This window comes from Prunus mume, linkage group LG4, assembly GCF_029339155.1.
Source record: "Prunus mume cultivar Tortuosa linkage group LG4, ASM2933915v1, whole genome shotgun sequence".
Taxonomy (NCBI): Eukaryota; Viridiplantae; Streptophyta; class Magnoliopsida; order Rosales; family Rosaceae; genus Prunus; species Prunus mume.
The window spans coordinates 11,089,965-11,099,349 of NC_142701.1; the positions used below are offsets into that span (position 1 = coordinate 11,089,965).

General features: G+C 35.3%; 1 pseudogene; it reads right to left on the reverse strand.

The window, feature by feature from the left end:
* Positions 1–214: 214 nt before the first annotated feature.
* On the reverse strand, positions 215–6,317 carry LOC148917896 (uncharacterized; annotated as a pseudogene).
* Positions 6,318–9,385: the final 3,068 nt, after the last annotated feature.

Genomic DNA, 9,385 nt, shown 5'->3' on the forward strand with positions numbered 1-9,385 from the left:
CTTCATTCATATCATAAAGTTCTTGGCTATCGGGGTAGTCAGCCCATCTGAATTTTTGAGTGGTATCTTTTTTACTTGATGGATTTGGTGTCTGACTGGAGGAGGAGGCTTGAGTGGATTGAGACTTTGGAGAAGCATCTTCATCATCATCATTCATTTGAGAGGCTTGAATCATTAACTACCTGGCTAATTCTTTTATTTCTGACTTGGATCTTTATTCAATTGGGAGGGAAGAATGAGACGTGCCGGAGCTAGAGGGCTTTGGCTGTGGAACCTTGACTGAAGGGAATTCAGTATTGACTTGTTCAATAATTCTTTCTGATTTGAATTAATCCCACCATTTGATGAAGATCTATCTGGAAAGAATATGGGATTCCCAGTTGACTTGATATGACCATTTTAAAATCCAAGGAACTTTGTATTTGGCTATGAAGAGTTTTGGGAAAAATTGATGTTCTTCCTTAAATTTGTATTTATTGGAAAAGTACATGACTGATTCTTTGAGATTGGGGGGAAGAATTGTTCACCCGTTTTATGTTTGTTCTTGTGATGGTAGGGCAAAGTTCCCAATTGTCTTGAAAACCATTGACTGGTTAACAAGTCAACTTTCTTTAGTGTGCAAGCGTGTCATTGTTAGCAATGAAAAATCCTAGCAGGTTTCTTAAAAATAGATAACTTGCGCCCCAAGTTACTGATTTCTAAACAAGCGATTGTGAATTTGTTTGAGGAATATCTTCCCAAGTAAGTTCTTTTCTTGCCTCAGACTGGTGAGGACTTCACAATTTTTCACAATACAAAACGGGTAGTTCTAGCATGAATAAATGATAAGATAGTGAATTGTTTTAGGCAGAAATGCCTTTTACAAAACTCAAAATGGGAAAACCAACTCTAAAAAAACAAAAAGAGGGCTGGACTTCCATTTCTGCTTGGATAGGTGCTTCGATCCGGATTGTGTATGCCTGTGTTGGATTGGAATGTCAACAACTTCAATTGTCAAGTTCCAGCTGTAAATCGATACCAACGTTTGAGTTTGGTAGAGCTTTAATCTATTTCAAGACCTGGAATGCTTTTTGAACGGGCACTGGGACCTCTTCTAGAATGGGCGTATGACTAGACTTGATGATTACTGAGTTGGAACTGCATTGTGGTACCTGTTCTGCTTGATCAGGGCTCTTCATAAATTTGTTGAGATTTTCATATTTGTAAAACCTGAACTCTGCTTGATTTGGCTTATGCTGAACCAAATTTGTAACGAGAGAAATCTCGCTTTGAATTACTTATTTGTCTAAGTCTGAATTGGAGTTAGAGATTCTGAATTGTAGCTAGTTTCTTTCTTGTGGCTCAATGTGCTTTTGGTTGCTTTAGTGTTTTGAAGATTTTTGAGAGCAAGTGATCATTTTGAGTTTTGTCTTTGATTGATTTTTTTGGCTATCCCTTGATCTGTTCACCTCCTCTCATATTTATAGAAAATGCTGGAATGGGTTTCTTTAATCTTAAAAATGGGCTGCATATTTTCTAAAAATCAAGATCTTTTTTATTTTATTTTTAAATATCAAAGAAAAGGGGAAGTTATCTGTTCTGTGTGAGAAGAACCATCAATAATCAGTTTTCATGAAGGTATTTTCCTTGCTTTTTTTGAAAGAAAAACCAACTCTTCTTTGTTCCATGTTGTTCTTCATAGAGAGAAAGAAAACAATCTGCCATGATGGTCAGTTTGCTTTTCCTGTTTGAACAACTCCCTCTACTTATCTCTTGAAAACGTAGTATGCTTATCTCTTGGAAAAACCACCTATTTGATGCGGAATTATATAGAAAGGGATTATGATCTTTTGGCTGCAGAGTTTCAGAGAAGTCTTTTCTGTAATGACCTGCCTCCATTAATTCCAATCAACTTCTTTTGTAACTGGTTGAAATTGTTGACTTCTCAAAGTAAGATAATCACGTGGGTTTTCTTTGTGATCCAAGGCTGAGTGCGTAAATTTTGCCCATAGTGGTATTTTGACCCTTTTATGTTGGGTAGAGAGCCGACAATTTTGATAAAACTGTTTTGGGTTTCTTCAATTTTGGGCCTCTCTCTATCCTCATTTAATCATGCCAAACCCAGTTTTTGAGTTTTGGGACCGTAATGGGCTGAGCAATTTGGGTGCGCTAGGCTTCCTTGGGCTTTTATGTAAAAAAAAAATCTGCCTTGAGCTTAGGCTTTCTTGATTTTGGGCCCTCGATTCTAATTTAAAACGAAAAAAACCCAAATTGCTTGGGTCCTGAGTTTGCTTTGTTTGTTCTGGACCTTTAGTGCTAGGCTGGGTGTGCAATTTTTGGCCCAATCATAGGGGAAATGCTGGTGGCTGTTCAAAGATTGATATGGGCTTTTGATTATTTGGACTGGGTGTGCCAAATTAGGCCCAAATAAGAATTTCAAGAGTTGGGCCATGCTTTTCCCAACAGGAAGAAAACTAGTAAGGAAAATGGACTTTTGAATTTACTATCAAAGTTGACAAACCATGAATGACTAAAGTCCTCAGTTTGGTGGAGGAAAATGGTGTGCCAGGCTTCGATGTAGTCATAGTAATTGTATTGGAGGTTGGAGTTAAGCATCTTAAAAGAGTAAGGGTGTTCACCCTATTCAGTTTAACTGAGAATTTTTTGGATGTACATGGAGTGATAGAGAATGATATTTGGGTCATTTCTATCATTGATTGGTCTAATTTCTAAGGTCTGGGTTTCGAGAAGAATATCTCGATAATATTTAAGTGACTTAGAAGGGTGTGGAGGTATGTAATGGAAATTGGGGGGAAAATAGGCTTTGGCTATTTTGACTGGGTTAGACAAGTGATTAAAACATGGTTCAACGAAGAAGATGGTGTGATTGCTTTTTGGGAGATAGGGAGAGGATTTTTTGTGACTAACTGGAGAACAAGCAGGTGAGGGAGTTAAAACTTGAAATAATAACTGAAATAAGCTGATTGATAGTTGGGACGAATGTTATTGACTACGGATCCTAAAGTTGTGTACCTATTTGACACTTGAATGGGAGAATGTCCCGGATAAGGGATGACTTGGGAAGGTTGCTATGTTTTGACTGGGATCATTGATGTTGGGAATTGTCTAACTAGTTGCTTGCCTTGTTGTTATGTTTGTTTTTCTGCCATTGTTTTTCCTGAAGAAATTCTCTGGTAAGGAAATCTGGGATGGAATTCTCACTACCTCTCAAATATTCAATATCAAAATAAAAAATGCTTACAATAGCTTGCCAACGTGCAAAAATCTGTTTTGATGCAATATTTTGAACATTTTTGTCTAAAACATGTTTTGCACTTTTACAATCAACTCTGACAAAAAAAATTTGGTTTAATAGATCATCTTGGAATTTTGAAATGCATAATACTATAGATAAAATTTATTTTTTAATAGTACTATAATTACTTTGTGACTATGTCCAAATTCCAGAATGGAATCGAACAATTTGCTCTGTTTGGTGTGGTTTGACTTTTTGTTTTAGGATACCTCCATAACCATTTTATGAGGCATTAGTTTTGACTATTTTGAAGGAATTGACAGAAGGAATACCAAGACAGGGTAGTGTTTTGACATGAATTTTGATTTACTTAACAATTTCTATATGAACAGAAGTCCAAGGAGGAGGATTACTCTGGAGTCTATCAAATAAGGGTTTACATTGTTTTCGCAGATTTTGATAGAAATTAGAGACATAATTAAGAGATCCTAGGAACCTTTGAAGTTGACTTTTAGCAAGAATTTGATCTGGAAACTTATCAACAAACTGGATGACCTGATCAATTGGGCTGATTTGTGACTGACAGATATTGAAACCAAGAAACCTAATATTGGTTTGGAATAGCTTGATCTTTTTTGGTGAGATAACTAAACCATTTCTCTTGACTATTTGAAGGAATTTATACAGATGTTTCCAATGTTGTTCTATTGACTAGGAGAAAGTAAGGACATCATCAATATAAACTATACAGAAATCACTGAAATGGTTGAATATTTCATTCATTATATTCTGGAATTCACTAGGCGCATTTTTTAGACCAAAAGGCATGACATTCCATTCATAGTGACCAAATGAGGTTACAAAAGCGGTTTTATATTTATCTGACTTTTGGATTTGAATTTGCCAAAATCCACTTTTCATATCAAATTTAGAGAAAATGATTGCTTTATCTAATCTATTAATTAGATCTCTCTTATTGGGGATCGGATATCTAATCCATTCTAATGTCCGTATTAAGGGATTTATAGTTGATGACTAATCTTAGGGCCTCTCTTTCTAATTCAGCATTTTTCTGAACATAAAAGGCTAGACAGGACCAAGGTGACTTGCTTTTATGGATTATCCCTTTTTGAAGTAGTTATGTAATTTCCTTTTTGCAAAATTCCATGACTTCTTGACTCATTTGGATTGGTTTGCTTTAGTAGGAATATGTTTCTCATTAAAGGTTTTGACGTAAGGAAGACTCACTACATGTTGTTTTCTATGCCAAAAGGCATTAGGTAGGTCTGAACAAACTCCTTGTTTTAACTTTTCTTCAAAAATTTTGACTTGTAGTTGCAAGTTTTTATTTGCAAGTTGTTGTTCAATTCTATTGAAGTTGATTTATTCTTTAAGGAAGTTGACTTGCTTGCTTTTAATTTGAATTAGTTTGACTGATTTAGAGACTGCATTTTTTTGAAGAGCTTTTAACACTTGTAATTCTGGCTTAGTTAAAAATTCAAATTTAACTTTTTCTCCCATATGGATTGAGGTGACTCCGGCGTATTCTACATTAAAAGGGTAGAGTAGGGCAATAAATGGTAATCCTAGAATGACTTCATCAGTTATGCCTTTGACTAAGACAAAGGATGTCTTAAAGCATATTTTATTTTGGCATAAATGGGCTTTAAGGATTTCATATTTGAAGTGCAGTGGTTTACCAGAGGTTGTTCCTAAAGATTCTTTTGATTTTATGTAATATTTAGTGGGAATTAGTCCTTCTTGAATACAATTAAGGTTGGCTCCTGAGTCAAATAAGGCTATTGTTTTTAGTTCAAAGTTGTTGATATAAATGCTGACTCTTGAATACCATTTTCGGAAACTTAATTGTTTGATTAAATTAATGGTTTTGTCAGTACTTGAATGTTCATCCTTCATCTTCAAACTGGTCTTCAAACTGTTTTTTACCTTTGTTGTTAGGTTCCATTTTTTCTAGTAGATTGATTAAGTCTTGTTTAATGTCAATATTATCACTTTGTAATTGTCGGTTGGATTGTTTCAACTCAATGATTTCCTTTTTGATGGTTTTTTATTTCAAGTTGTAAATCTTGTAAAGTAACTTCTTTTCTTTTATTGAATTTTTCTAAGGTAGTATTTAGGCTTTTTTTTGGGGGGGGGGGGTGTTGACTCATATCTTTTTGACCAATGACTTTTCTTAGTTTGGTCTTTTGGAATTTTATTAAGAGCTTGGAAATTCATATTAGTTCTTGTGACTTTATAATAAATTCTGTAGACTAAAGCTAGAGGTTGGGTACATGGCAAGACTTTATACCTTGAAGTTTTAATGTTTAATGTTAGAGTTTTTAATATGTGAGGATCATAAGGCTTACTATGAAGTATGGGTAATAGTCAAAGTGAATTGGACCATTAAACAAGCTTGACTCTATTATTCCTATGGTACTATCACTAAAGTTGGTAAATCTGGCATCACGTAGGCAAAGTAAAATAGAGGCATTTAGTCCTAACCCAGTAAGGGGTTTGACTGCTACTTGAATGAGGCCAATGTGAAGGAAATTGTTTCCATCACTCTTATGTTTCTTTATTGACTCAAGGTTTAATAATTGACATGTTTCATGTTCTTTACTCAAGGCATAGACTTGTTCAACTGTTTTCACATGGGTTGTACTTTTGAAACTTGAAAGTGACCATTTTTTCTTGTAAATTTATGTACTAGGGATTTTGGGGATATTCCAATCTTTAAAGTCAATTTCATTACTAGTTTCATATTTTATTTCTGGGAGTTTACTAATATTGGCTCTAGAACTGCTACTATTACAAGAGTTTGTTCTAAAAAGGAGACTCATTGGGACAAAGATTATTGGTTTTCTTACAAAGGGTAGGAAGGAAAGCTAAAAATTCTATAAATAGGTTCAAGGATTCATGAAAAAAATAGCTAGCAATCTAAACATGTCATCACCAGCAGATTCGCCTTTTTCGTACTACCAAGATTCCCCCCATCCAACTCCTCCAGAATTTCAATATGAATCGACCCTGGCAACACACCTAAACTTTCAATATGAATCTCCGCCACCGCCACCGCCATCATCGATACCTTCTGATGTATCCCATTATAGTTAGGACCATTAAACAAGCTTGACTCTATTATTCATAGCGTACTATCACTAAAGTTGGTAAATTTGGCATTACGTAGGAAAAGTAAAATAGAGGCATTTAGTCCTAACCCGATAAGGGGTTTGATTGCTACTTGAACGAGGTCCCATGTGAAGGAAATTGTTTCCATCACTCTTATGTTTCTTTATTGACTCAAGGTTTAATAATTGACATGTTTCGTGTTCCTTACTCAAGGCATAGACTTGTTCGACTGTTTTCACATGGGTTGTACTTTTGAAACTTGAAAGTGACCATTTTTTCTTGTAAATTTATGTACTAGGGATTTTGGGGATATTCCAATCTTTATAGTCAATTTCATTACTAGTTTCATATTCTATTCCCATGAGTTTACTAATACTTGCTCTAGAACTGCTACTGTTACAAGAGTTTGTTTCTAAAAAGGCGACTCATTGGGACAAAGATTATTGGTTTTCTTACAAAGGATTGGAAGGAAAGCTAAAATTTTTATAAATATGTTCAAGGATTCATGAAAAAAATAGCTAGCAATCTAAACATGTCATCACCAGCAGATTCGCCTTTTTCGTACCACCAAGATTCCCCCCTCCAACTCCTCCAGAATTTCAATATGAATCGGCCCTGGCAACACCACCTAAATTTCAATATGAATCTCCGCCACCGCCATGCCATCATCGATACCTTCTGATATATCCCACTATAGTTAGGACCATTAAACAATCTTGACTCTATTATTCCTAGGGTACTATCACTAAAGTTGGTAAATTTGGCATCACGTAGGAAAAGTAAAATAGAGGCATTTAGTCCTAACCCGATAAGGGGTTTGACTGCTACTTGAACGAGGCCCATGTGAAGGAAATTGTTTCCATCACTCTTATGTTTCTTTATTGACTCAAGGTTTAATAATTGACATGTTTCGTGTTCCTTACTCAAGGCATAGACTTGTTCGACTGTTTTCACATGGGTTGTACTTTTGAAACTTGAAAGTGACCATTTTTTCTTATAAATTTATGTATTAGGGATTTTGAGGACATTCCAATCTTTAAAGTCAATTTCATTACTAGTTTCATATTTTATTTCCGGGAGTTTACTAATATTGGCTCTAGAACTACTACTGCTACAAGAGTTTGTTCTAAAAAGGCGACTCATTGGGACAAAGATTACTGGTTTTCTTACAAAGGGTAGGAAGGAAAGCTAAAATTCTATAAATAGGTTCAAGGATTCATGAAAAAAATAGCTAGCAATCTAAACATGTCATCACCAGCAGATTTGCCTTTTTCGTACTACCAAGATTGCCCTCATCCAACTCCTCTAGAATTTCAATATGAATCGACCTTGGCAACACACCTAAATTTCAATATGAATCTCCGCCACCGCCACCGCCATCATCGAATACCTTTGATGTATCCCACTATAGTTAGGACCATTAAACAAGCTTGACTCTATTATTCCTAGGGTACTATCACTAAAGTTGGTAAATTTGGCATCACGTAGGAAAGTAAAATAGAGGCATTTAGTCCTAACCCGGTAAGGGGTTTGCTGTTACTTGAACGAGGCCCATGTGAAGGAAATTATTTCCATCACTCTTATGTTTCTTTATTCACTCAAGGTTTAATAATTGACATGTTTCGTGTTCTTTACTCAAGGCATAGACTTGTTCAACTGTTTTCACATGGGTTGTACTTTTGAAACTTGAAAGTGACCATTTTTTCTTGTAAATTTATGTACTAGGGATTTTGGGGATATTCCAATCTTTATAATCAATTTCATTACTAGTTTCATGGCTCTAGAACTTCTACTATTACAAGAGTTTGTTCTAAAAAGGCAACTCATTGGGACATAGATTATTGGTTTTCTTATGAAGAGTAGGAAGGAAAGCTAAAAATTCTATAAACAGGTTCAAGGATTCCTGAAAAAAATAGCTAGCAATTTAAACATGTCATCACCAGCGGATTCGCCTTTTTCGTTCTACCAAGATTCCTCCCCTCCAACTCCTCTAGAATTTCAATATGATTCGGCCATTGCAACACCACCTGAATTTCAATATGAATCGGCCATTGCAACACCCCCAGAATTTCAATATGAATTGGCCCTGGCAACACCACTTGAATCTCAAAATGAATTTCTGCCATCGCCATCGCCATCACGGATACCTTCTAATGTATCCGACCAGGGATCGACCTTGAGGAAAAGGAGCGTAGTATCGACGGGAACTTTGGTTGGAGTGATTGCGGGGTGTGTGATAGGTTTCATACTACTTTTCATCGTCTACTATAGGAGGAAGAGAAGCAAACGACATGATGTGGTGGAGATTTTCCACGGAGAGCCTCCATGAACCCAAAGGTATGAGCGCATTTTGTTATATTTATATTGTCCTTAATTACCAATCCTCATTGCACCTAACAAGAATTTAGAGGCCTTGTTACCGAAATGATTTAATTGTAAAACGCACTTACATTTTCACATAATAATATAGAATTTAGTTGTTATATAATTGCAGATTGAATCATTCACTTCTTTTAATAATAAGACATCGTTTCGATCGGTGACAATACATAAATATTTAGAAAGTTTATCTCTGTACATGATGCCTTGTGTCTGATTTTCCATCCTTCAACATTACTTGTATTATTTTGTTCGAAATATTTCATGTATCCTATTGATTTTAGTTAATACCTTTCTTTCCTTTTGGGTTCAAATTAATTTCCAATTCCCCTATCACCGAAAACAATTAAATTAAGCAGGCAGGGAAACATAATAAAATTAGAGTGAATTTTGATACGTAAATGGCTCAATCCGTTCCAAGTTTCAAGGAAAACAATCTACGTCTATTTCTTAATTTTTGGTAAGAAAAGTTATCAAAAAGGAAAAAAGAAAAAGAAAATCAAATCTGACCAAAAAAAGAAAAAGAAAATCAAACAGTTAGGAAAAGTTGACGTACCAAAGACGAAGTATAAACTGTCTCTTTCGATTTGGGGCCCACCGCGTTAGTCTTCCCTTCATTCTCCACCAACTACCACGGTA